Source organism: Pteropus vampyrus, unplaced genomic scaffold, assembly GCF_000151845.1.
Source record: "Pteropus vampyrus isolate Shadow unplaced genomic scaffold, Pvam_2.0 Scaffold167, whole genome shotgun sequence".
In the NCBI taxonomy this organism is placed as follows: Eukaryota; Metazoa; Chordata; class Mammalia; order Chiroptera; family Pteropodidae; genus Pteropus; species Pteropus vampyrus.
Window position 1 is genome coordinate 3889162 of NW_011888948.1, and position 12762 is coordinate 3901923.

A 12762-nucleotide genomic window follows, 5' to 3' on the forward strand; every position below is an offset into this window, starting at 1 on the left:
CATTAGAAGTCATCTCTGTCTCCTGGGAAATAACTGTGAGTGATAGTAATGCTATTTCCTTTTCCTCTTGTTACTTCTTTCTCCTCAGTCTTGGCCTTCTGGGAGCTGAAACAATTTGTTTTTATGTTTATCTGTTCTCAGTGATATAATATTCACATTTTAAGGGCTTATCATATTAGGGCTTCCTCAGGATGTTAAAACATCTGTTTCTAACTGTCAAGGAGGAGAGGAAAAAAACACTTATTTGACTTTTAATTTTAAACATAACAAAGTAAAATGCATGTTGTTGCGAGTACCATCTGGAATTTTCCTGATAAGTAGAATACAGGAATGTGAAAAGAGATGTAGAGTATAAGTTAGAGAAGTCACCCATCCCATGTGGTCTTAATTTATCACACTTTGAGGGTATACCAAATTTCCTTTTAGTTCAGCAAATATTAGTTCAAAACTTACTCTTTTTTGGATATTGTATCACAAACAGAATGTAAGAGGGAGTCTCTTGTTAAAAACTTATGAACCCGTTGTGTAGATAAACAGATAAGTGGCTCTGCCCATGATTTCCACAACTTACTGCCATGAGAGAGTTTTCAGATTGTAATGCAGAAAGGAAGAAGTCAGGAGGGGACTGGTGGGCTCCTGAGTTTATTTTTTATTTTTATTATTATTTTTTTAGGCGAGGCAACCCTTGGTTGACCTCACAGATTGCAAGGGCCTTGTCAGTTTACAATCCCTTATTTTTTTTTAATGACTTTTTACACCTACAGCACCTGGTCTTCCTAGGTGGTCTCCCATCAAAGTACTAACTAGGTCTGACCCTAGTTAGCTTCTGAGATCAGATGGGATCTGGCTTGTTCAGGGTAGCATGGCCATAGACTGCTCCTGAGTTTAGAAGTGAGAGCTGAGCAGTCTTCAGGGTTCAGGGGGTTGATGTACACAAAGGGATTCCAAAAGTCTGCAGAGGATCCCCTTGGTTATTTAGGTGAGTACAGATCAGTGTAAGCAAATGAGGAAACTACCTGAGGCTAGAGAAAAACTATCCAAAAAGACTTGAGAGATCAACGCCCAGTGCTCACGCAGTGTAGTAATAGTGTCTGTTCATACCAGCCAGACTAAAAAAAACCTCATAATACATTAGGTAGAGTACTCAGAAAAGTCATCTTCAGTAGTAGAATTGAGCACTGCTCTGGTCTTGTCTAACAAATCTTGAAAGCAAGAACTCAAAATATCAAATGTTTCCCAATGAACATAACTGTGTACCAGAACAAAATATAAGTATATTTATAGTAATACAAAAATATCCAGCAACACAAAATGTCCAGTATTCAATGAAAAATTCAGGCAAAAGAAGCAGTAAAACAGAAATAAAAACGAAGATAAAAATCTATCAGTCGAAATTGACACATTTAATTTAGAACTGATAAGGATGTTAAATTTGGCAGACAAGGACATTAAAGCAGTTATTTTAATTGTATTCTATATATTCAAAAAGGTAATCAGCAACATAGACAATATAAAGTACCCAAATCAAAGTTCTAGAGATGAAAACTACAATGCCTAAGATGAAAAATACACTGGATAGAATTTACAGTAGATTATATATGATAAAAGTAAAGATTTGAAACTTGAAGGCAAAACCCCAGAAACTATCCAAAATGAAATACAGACAAAATAGACCAAAGGGAAAAAAAGTATCAGTGAACCATGAAATAACTTCCAGCAGCCTATTTAGACTATATTCAGAATCCTTCAAGGTGGAAGGGAGTGGGAAAATATTTAAAAAAAAATTGCTCAATGTATTTTAAATTTGATGAAAATTATAAATTCAGAGATCCAAAAAGTTCAATAAACCCCAGAACAAGACACATGAAGAAAACTACATGAAGTCACTTCACAGTCAAATTGTTCAAAATCAATAAGAGTTCATCTAAAATGTAGCCACAGGAAAAGGACACATTACAAACAGAGGAGAAAGATAAAAATGGCAGCAGATTTCTTCTTGGAAATTATTCAGGGGAGGAGACAGTGAAGCATCATCTTTATTGAAAGGAAAAAAAAATCTATCTACTTAGCATTCTATATTCCACAAAAATATCTTTTAAAAATGAAGGCAAAATAAAGACCTTTTCAGACACTAAAGAGCTGAAATAGCTCATTACCAACATAACCACATAACAAAAATTTTAAAAGGAATTCTTCAGGAAGAGGAAAAAATATCAGATGGAAATCTGGCTCTACACAGAGGAATGAAGGCACCAGAAATTAATAAGAACAAGTATGTAAGATTGTTTTCTTATTACTAAAATCTCTTTAAAAGATAATTTTCTGTTTAGACAAAAACAATAACAATGTAGTATAAAATTTATTATATACATAAAATCAAAATGCATGACAGCAAATTAAACCCAACATAAACAAAAGAAAGAAAATAATAAAGAATGAAAATCAATGAGTAGAAAAAAATAGAGATAAACAATGAAACCACATGCTGGTTCTTAGAGACAATTAATAAAATTGATAAACCTATAGTTAGGCTGATCAGGAAAAAAGATACAAATTACCAATATCGAGAATGAGAAATGTGACATCATTAGAGATTCTACAGATATTAAAAGTATAACAAAGGGTTACTATAAATAACTTTATATCAATAAATTTGACAAATTATTGAAATGTGAAAACTCCTTGAAAGGCAGAAGCTACCAAAACACTCAAGAAGAAATAGACAAACCGAATAACCAAATATCTGTTAAAAATATTAAATTTATAGTTTAAAAATATTTCCATAAAAAAATTTTAGATTTAGATGGTTTTGTTGGAGAATTCTTTCAAACATTTTAAAAAGCAATAATTCCAAATTTATACAAATGCTTCTAGAATATCGAAGCAAAAGAATTGCATACTAACTCATTCACTGGGACCAGCATTACCCAGATACCAAACCAGAAAAGTCATTACAAGAAAAGAAAGCTACAGACCAATATCACTCATAAATGTAGTTGCAAATATTTTAAATCAAATTTTAGCTAGTCTAATACAACAATGTATAAAAAAGACAATACATCATGACCAAGTGAGATTTATCCCAAGAATAAGATTTCGACACTCAAAAATTAGTCAATGTAATTTAACATGTTAACAAACTAAAAAGGAAAAACCATAATAGCATCTCAATAGATGTAAGAAAAAGCACTGGATACAATTCAACATTTATTCTTGAAAAAATTTTCAGTAAGTTAGGAAGATGGAACTTTTTCTACCTGATAAAAGGCATCTCTGAAAATCTATATTATACAAATTAAAATTATGCATGTTAACTTAAAGAAGATTGCAGATCTAAATGTAAAGCCTAAGACAATAAAACACCTAGAAGAAAACACAGGAGAAAACTTTTGCAATCAATCTCAGAATAAGGAGAAGAGCCGGAAGAATTGCTCAACTGAAAGGACTCTACCATCTTTAGAAAAGTAAAGGCTGGAGGCAGCAAGGGCAGGTCATATGTAAAATTGTTTCTACTGCATATCCATAGAGGCTCTTAGAAGCTCAATATCTCTTTTCTGTACTGTCCACTTAACAGCCCTTGAAAACTATAATACATCCCCATTGAGGCATGCCAGACAATACAGCCATACCTTGTTTTATTGCACTTCGCAGATGTTATGTTCTCTTATAAATTGAAGGAAGGATCTTTACCAGAAGAGATTGCAGCTTGCTTTCTTGTGATACTCTCAGTGGTCTTGAACCAAACTCGAAATATCTCCAAGGTATTCCTATATAGATGAAGTTTTAAGGGACCCAGTCATTGTCAGTGAGATTGTAGTAGAATGCAAAGTGCAGAGAATAGGACATACAGGAGGTGCTGTACCTGTACATTAGGGTGTACTCAAGCAGCACAGCAGTGCCACACTACTTGAGGTAAGGTAAAGTTTTACATTTGAATTACAATGCTCTGCTCATTAGAGGCAAGGCCAGATTCTGAACTTAGTCTACGTGGGGGAAGTGGAGTGTGTACATTTATGAATACCATGCTATGTTAGACACTTGAAAAGTGTTGTTCATTTCATTTATATAATGATGTTGTTAATAGGTATTATTCTCATGTCATAGCCTCACAGGAGTTATGTAACTTGCCCAAAGTCAGTAGCTGCTAAATAGCTGCCAGTGCTCAGATTTGTCAGATCACTATTTTTATTTTGTTTTGTTTTTCACTGTATCATCTGTCTCCCTAAGAGCAAAAAAGATTTTGGGAGGTCACAAAGAATAACGTGGATATCTCTCCAGGACTTAGAAGGTGTGAGCCCAGAAAAATTCTATCCTTTTATGAAAGGGCAGTTGTTAAATATTGTTGGCAAATCTCAAGTGTTCTAAATGTTTGAGGGTGAGGCCGTACATCTGCCTACATGCGGATACCTGAAATGTGGCCTCTATTAGTATTTCTTAGCAAAATGATGTGAGAGTGATTCATTTTCGGCCTTGAAACAAGAGAGATTTATGAATAAATATGATATTGCGATTCCAGTAGGACTGGGCAGCACAAGGTGAGGAAGAAGTGATAAACAATGACAGACCATGATGCTGCAGAAGAGCTTTTCGACTGTCAGGAAATTCATTTCTGGTCACAGTTCATTTATTGAGTAGATTTACAATGCCAAAGAAAGTCTGGCATTACTTCAAAGTTAATTCTGACATATTCGGAGAAGAAGCAGTCAATCAAGTCCCTGGGATTTTAAGCAGAGGGGCGAACTATTCCTATAGTGATAATAGGAGATTCCCAGAAAATTATACCTTTGACTAAATGTTTCACTATCCTAGAGCTTTCAAAGTGGTTGTACATTGACAAGTTGCTTCCATAGTACAAGATAATGTGTGAATAGATAAAAACTCTCTCCTTACTGGTTTTACTATATTGTAGTGTATATAGTGAAAGATTTTTTAAGGATGCTTACTATCTTTTAAAAACATTTCTTAAGATTTTCAAAAATACAATAAGGCAGAGATACTTATCCAGATTCTATGATTAGCAGCATTTGTATATTTGCTCCATGTAACCCTTTTTTTCCCCATTGATGAATATCTTCGTCTCTTCCTACTTGAAACTTTTTTTTTTCCAATGGAAAGTTATTTTAGAAACTTTAAGTCACAGGTAGCTAAGATAAACTTAATACTTTTATTAGTATTTAAAGCTTTGTTTAGTCTGGATCCAACCTCACTTTGTGGCCTTTTCTCTCAATATACCCCTATATGAATTTTATGTTATAGACAATTTAAATTACTTATTTAAAGCTTTGCTCAGTCTTGATCCAGTTTCTCTTTGTAGCTTTTTCTCCCAATATACCTCTATATGATTTTTATGTTATAAATAATTGAAATTAATTATAGTCCCTGAATACATTTTGGAAATCTTTGCCTTGCTTAGATTTCCTGTCTGGAATGCCTTCTTTCACTCTATTTCTGGCAAAGAAAGTCCTACCCACTGGGCAGACCCTTTGTTCATCTAAGAGCTAAATTACGTTTCCTAGCCTCCCTTGCAGTTAGTGTGGGTATAACTGATTCGCACCACTCTCAGGCTTTGCCTATAGAAACCTGCCACATTCGCTCTCCCCTTGTTCTCTTCCTCTGTCTGCAAACTGTATATAAGTATTAGAACAACTCTGCTATGCAAATTAAATATTGAAGATGGCAGAGCCTTCATCTGTCTTGTCCCTGAAAGAGTGAGTGGTGCAGAGCGTCTCCTCTATGATTTTGAACTTTTCATGTGGTAGAAAAAATTACTATTGGGTAAAGCCACTCACATTTTGAGATTCATCTGTTAGGTTAGCTAGTGTTACCTTAAGAAATATATCTGTCCTTCAAGCCCAACTCAAGTCCTCTCTTTTCTTTCATATTTTCCTTTATCACTCCGGACAAAAGTGATGCCTCCTTTCTTTTAATTATTATAGTATAGAGTTCTTCATTTTATTTTGATTTTATAGTACTTTTTCCAAACCACCTCAACTTCCTTCCCACCTGCCTCCTAAAACTGTACCTGCACCCACACCCATTCTATCTTTTCTTAAGTCTCAGTGGAAGAACCTCCTCATGCCTTAGACCAGTCCCTTCCCTCTGGAACCCATTTTCCTCTTGCTGCCTCAGGCATCTTATTCCATTGTCTGCCCTTTCCTCTGCCTGTGGTTTCAGATGCTCTATGAACTGGATCTGTAGCATTTACAACAGGCATTGTTAGTTCCTTCACGGAACTTTATTTCCCTTTGGCCTCAGTGGTTGCATCAGTTAGTACAAGCCATGTTAGGCTGGAGTAATTCAGTTATTGCTGATACCCACACCTCAGTGGTTCACAATAGCAATGATTTATTTCTCACTCATGCTCTATGTTTATTGTAGGTTGGCTGCAGATTCAGTCTGTTGTCTTCACTCTGGGACCCAGGCTGATGAAGAAAACTGTGGAAAATGGTCACTCTTGAGGCAGAGGGAAGAACAGAGATCATGGGAAGCACATACTGGCTCTTAAAGCTTCCACCTAAAGGTGACACAGGTCACTTCTGCTCAAATTTCATTGTCCAGAGCATGCAACGTGGCCCAATCTGATGTCCATGAGGCATGACAGGTATGACATGTAACCCTTCCCAGGGTGGGCAGAGAGACAACACAATCCACCACACACTGTCTCCTCTTGGTTATTCTTTCTGGGCTCCTTGGAATTTTCCTCTCTCTCGAGTTCAGATTTGCACATTCGATACAGCCCACATATTCATGCTGCATGACTTGCTTAGGATTTTCTCATATTTAAAATTTTTTTCAATTAAGATTTCACCCCCAAATCCACATGAATCATTTCTCTTGAGGAATTAAAAGATCTGGCAGATCTGTGCCGGAACTCACCTGTGGTAGCTGCCAATGGAGCTGAGTTGTGGTTGCCCTTTTTAAATGGACTTGTACACCACAATTGGGCACATTCTCCTTTTGCCTTTACAATTTGTGTTCCTGCCAGCCTTGTTTGGTAGGCCTTTCTTAAATGTTATTTCTTGTATGGTTCCTTCCTTGGCCTCTATTCTACTCTGCACAGTCTCTTTGAAGGATCTCCTTTCCTTCAGCTTCAGTTTGATTGCTAATTCACCTCATCCTCTCTTCTTCACCACTTTTTGCATGGATAATTTTGTCAGCTTCCTAACTGCTCTCTCATCCTCTAGTCTTGCAGGAACTCTAATCTATCCCCAAATAATTAATGCCATGATCTATTATAAAGCCCACATCTGGTTGTGTAACCACCCTCTACCAATCTCCAACATGCATTTCTTTAATAGAACACCATTGTTATCAGAGTGAACTCAATATTTCTTACATGGCTCTCCTACTGGCCCTGCCTTCCTCTTTAGTCTCACTTCTTGCTTCCACTTTCTTGCAGGCTACGTTTTAGTCAAACTGAGTTATTATTATGGGCTGTACTCTTCCTTACTAGGTCTCTGTGTATGCCACCCTTTATTCAGTGTGGGTAGCACCTCCTTCTCTGGGAAGCCTTCCTTGACTGCTTTCCAACCTCACTCAGACTGGGATAGGTGTCTTCTTCAATTCTTCAGAATCACCCTGCATCTCTTCTACAATAGTGCTTAATACACTTAATTGCAACCACTTTACCTCTCTAATTAGATATTATTATGTGCTGAATTGTGTCCCCCTCAATTCATATGTTGAAGTCCCAACCCCTAGTACTTCAGAATGTAATTGTATGTAGCGATAAGGTTTTCAAAGCAATGATTAAGTTAAAGCTGTTAGAGTGGGGCCCTAATCCAATCTGACAGCCATCCTTTATAAAAAGAGGAAGAGATACTGGGGATGTGCACACACAGAGGAAAGACTACATGAGGACACAGTAAGAAGATGGCCATCTGCCAGTCAAAGAGAGAGGCCTCTGAAAAAATCAATCTACCAACACCTTGATCTTGAATTTCTAGCCTCCAGAATTATGAGAAAGTAAATTTATATTATTGAAGCCACCTAGTTTGTGGTATTTTGTTATGGCAGCCCTAGCAACCTGGTACAGGGGGTAAGCAATTCGAGGACAAGTTCAAATCTTTTTTTTCTTGGTGTCTCTATCATATAGCCCAAAGCTTGTCACATAGTAAAGGCAAAATAAACATTTATGGAATCAATGATTGATAAATTGATTGATAAATGGATAAACAAATTTGACATTGATAAATAAATAAAATTGGTTTTGAGTTATTTTGATATAGCAACTTTGAATTAAACTCATAACAAGGAGCTCTATTATGAAAGAACTTGCAAATGACAGATGTGTAGGAATACTTTGTTGGTAGGCAAATAGGGTCACATCATATCAGTGTTTTATATTTATAGTTTTTCTTTATGAAACAAAAAAGCTCTGGCTTCTATTAATATGCCCCTCTGGGAGTAGCAGTGAGAAGCACTAGTAGTTGAGATCTTCCGGGGAGGAACCTGAGGCGTGAGGGGATAGGACCGAGGGAGCCACCAGCCTGGACAGTGTTAGCGGGGAGGCCAGAGTGTTACATTAACTGGCACAGTGCCATGTTCTGCAGCCAGTCCTTGGGGGCGATCCATACAGAGCTCCAATGAGATGACTCAGCTATACTCTCAGAAATGACAATTGCACCTGGAATGCACCTTCTAAAATGGCAGTAGAGGAAAAGAAATGGCAGCTTTGAGGGGAAAAGGAAGATTACTCTGTCAGAGTTTTATGTGACAGCAAGCATCTGGGCAAAAAGTGAATGAAAGGTCAATCAGACATCCAGATGTTTTCTATCCACAAACACGACAATATCTAGAAACATCTGGACAGTGAATGGGAAGGCTTGTGTTTTTCCACACATGTGGAACATTTGGGCAAACTCCAACCAGAAACAAGCTTGGTTAGAAGGAAACAGATTAACTGTTGCCACCTTCTTCACAGGGTTGCATTGGGTTGGAAGACACTGGATTTGACTAGGCATTGGTTTAACAGGCACATGTACACTCAAATATACACACATGTAGTTGGAGGCTGCTTTTGTGGCTCTAGAGATACTGTATACCAGGACTTCCAGAGAGAAAAAGACTTCTCTTAGGACTGAAGAATGCCAGGTAGCAGCCAACCAGACCCACAGTCTTCAGTGTACTGAGCCAGCCCACACCTGTGCACAGTGTGTGACCAGCATTTGGTCACTAGTGGCGGCAGCAGCCAGAGAACACAGTAGAATATCATGCTCAGGGAAGAATGTGCAAAGGATTGGGCCAGTGGTGAATGTCTTGATGATTAAGGTGGTTGATATCGGAATCTGAAGACAGGGTTAAGTTTCAATTTTTAAGAGTAGCTGTCACCTGCAGTAAATGAAGAAGACTCACTAGGAAATAGTGTTTGTGGATCAGAGCTGTGAGCTCTGAGAATTCGTGGAGCTGTGACTCATCGAACTTGAGAGATAATAAATATAATAAACAAATAAATGGTAGATATATCCTGTATAATGTCTCCCTAGGGAACATTTGCTCAGTAGAATGCCTTTTGAATTATTAAAACCCAACTTCATTGAATCTATATATTTCTTAATATAATGGTTTTTGGCCAGTGATTATATAGAAAAATATGTATTTTTATGACCCCTAAACTTCATACAACATTTAAACAAAATGATTTGCAGAAATAGTCTTGAGTTACATTCTAAATACAATTCATAGAAAGTCAAGTTTTTTTGAAAGGCATTTTCAGTGTTGACCTGAGTGTGTGCCTTAGTTGTTCTTAGAGCTGTGGGAGGAGCCACAGCACTTTAAAAAACTCTTTGTTATAAACATTAATTTTATGATCCTGAGACCAGATTAAGTAATGCCATCATTCTTATTCATCCGTCCATTCATTCTTCATTCACTTGACCAATATTTATTGAATGCTTATAATGCACAGATAAAAAAAAAACTACACTAGTTAGTGGGTATTAAATAGTAAATATCTAGTCTAGTGGAGGATACAGAGAAAATAGACAGGCCCTTGCAACACAATGGAATAGGTGTTCCGATAGGGGAGGTGTGCTGGGCAATGGGAGCTCACCCTGGCCTGACGTCTCTCCACTTCCTGGAGGAAGTGATATCCACATTAAGATCTGAAGGATGAGTGGAACTGAGCCAGAGAAAAGGAGGGTTAAGGAGTTTACTGGAAGAGGGGACAATGGCTGTGCAACAGCTCAGAAAAGGAAGAGTCAATAGTTCAGAAAGGCTAGAATATTTGGCGGGAGAAACGAGGCAGAAGAAGTCAATGTGGCTGCATCTTGGAGAGAATTTGTTGTTCCTGGTGGGAAGGCGGACCACTGGCAGGCTGACTATGTGGGGCCAAAGCACACAACATAAAGCAGGCCAGGAGGCAAGGGTTTGGGACTCACACTCATACCAATATCAGAGGCCTGAGAGTTAGTGAACTCCCTCCCAGATAGTGTCCAGAGTGAGAAGGGAGAGACCAGGACAGAATCATGAGAACATTTAATGGAGGAGTGGAGTTTCAGGGGCACCTAAGGTCGACTGGATGGACAGCCAGAGAGCTGGAAAGAAACCAGGATAGGTGGCAGTGAGGTTCCCAAAGGAAGAGCAGGTTCGAAAAAAGAAGGTCATCGTTCACAGTGTAAAAGGGGCTGAGAAATCAAATCAAATAATAACTGAAAAAAATGCCTACTCAGCAACATGTAGATGGTCGGTGGTCTTGGTGAGGTCAGAGCTTCCTGATAATTCAAGTGTGAGAGTAGAGTGAGTAAAAGGTGAGGAAATAGTGTTGCAAACTTTCTTAAGAATTCTGGCCATGATGGCAAGACAAAGACGGGACTGAGCTGGAAGACTTTGGTGTGGAAATACAATTTAGGATGAAGGAGAGGAGAGCACTTTTGAATGTTACTGAGTGCCTTGGAGAGCTGAAACATTTGAGCAGGGATGGGGGTGGATTCCAGTGTTTGAAGGGAGGAAAATGTGTCCCACATTTCAGCAAGCCCAGAACTCATTCAGATGTCGTGAAGTGGTGAGTACCTGGAGCTCAGGGACCAGGCCGGGTAGGTCAGGTTCTGCCTCTTCCAGATCCTGGCCGAGTGACCTTCAGAAAGTTACATAAGCTCTCTAAACCTTAATTTCTTCATCTGCAACAATAGGACCTACCTTTTAAGGCTATTCGAAAAATCAAATTCAATTATGTACATAGAGTGGTTAGTACAGTGCCTGATAAGTACTCATTCATGTCTAGCTTTCTTAGCATTATCACCTCAGAAGAATGGTCGCTTGTCAGTAGCCTGTCCATAGAGGGCAAGTGATGGGAGCCTCCTTCAGTGTCCACCTCTATTTGAATGGGATAAGGGCCCATTCTCCTTGTTCTGCTTGGCTTTCTTACCCAGCAGCAGAAGCCTCTCAAGCTCCCCTTGATCTTGGGGATCTCTAGATTGTACTTACTGTGTGGGGCCTCTGATAGGTACAGTGGCTGGAGACACATCTACTGGAAGCTCAGCATTGCAAAGTGGGTGACACCTCAGGGAAAGCACAGCTTTGTGCCTCTGCTGGAAAGCCCAGTCACCTTTTTTTCTGCAGGCAGAAATGTTGTTAAAGGAAATGGGAATTGAGCTCCTGGAACATGTACTGTACTTCCAAAGTGGTTTCTTTGTTTTTGAACTTCACTATAATGTATTATGTGATGTAACAAGAAGGAAGTGCCCTAAGGGAGGGGTAAAGTGAGTCCTCAATTTCTAAATCAAATTCTGTGCTTTCTTTTGCTTTTGCTGCCTGCCCCATATTTTCTCCCAGTAGGGACTGTTTCTGCCTTTTTCTCTCCCATTAGAGAGCCTGATAGGCTTATTCCCTTTGGAATCATATGGAAACACAGGATAGATAACCTGTTGCTTGCAGAGGAAAATGAGAGCCAAGGTCACACAGTGAGTAACTGAATGACTAGTCTAGGACTTAAAACTCAGGCCTCCAGGGTTGCATTGGATTGGAAGATGCCATAGAATGTCAGAATATTTTGAAAGGCATATTGAGTGTCAACCTGGGTGTGTGCCTTGGTGGTTGTTAGAGCTGAGGGAGGAGCCACAGCACTTTAAACAATGCTTTGTTACAAACATATTACTCTTATGGTGATCAGGAAGCAATGCTTGAAGCATTTTATATTCAACATGATGGCTTATTACTTATATGCAAAATATAGGTGTTTTACTGTGTATTAGTTACATTTTAGAAAAACATTTGGGAGTTTTGAATTGATGCCTTGTAACTTTTCCCAAATAAAGTCATCGGAAATAGTCTCCTGGTTAGCATTGCTAGGCTGAAGACAGACTGATTTTCAAGATTCTATTCCTGATGTTAATTATGTCGTTGGAAGGTGAGAAGTGCTATGAAATGCCAGGTTCACATTAGTGCACATTCTCATAGCAATGCCTGATTGGAACTCCAGGTGCAGCCTGTGTTCCCATGGGTGACAGATCCCTTTTGTGGGGGAGCTAGCACAGAAAACGGTCCTTGAGTCAAAGACATTAAGGTGGGCACACTGGCTCTGAACATGTCCTCCCTCTAGGCAGCTTGGCTTAGTGATGAGGATCATGACTACTTGCAAAATAACTTCAACAGGAAGAACAAAATGATCTTCTTGTCAAGTCCATGCTGCCTTTTGCCAGGAGAGGTGGCCCAATTCCATGGGCTTTCTTTCTTTCTTTCTTTTTTTTTTTCTGAATGGCAGCTATGGAATAGTAGGAAGTCTCCCACAAAGGATTTCCTTTGGTCATTGTTGTTTTTTTGCTT

The 12762-nt window shown here is 38.5% G+C and overlaps 1 pseudogene; it reads right to left on the reverse strand.

Moving 5' to 3' along the window:
* Positions 1–755: 755 nt before the first annotated feature.
* LOC111745872 lies at positions 756–874 on the reverse strand (annotated as a pseudogene).
* Positions 875–12762: the final 11888 nt, after the last annotated feature.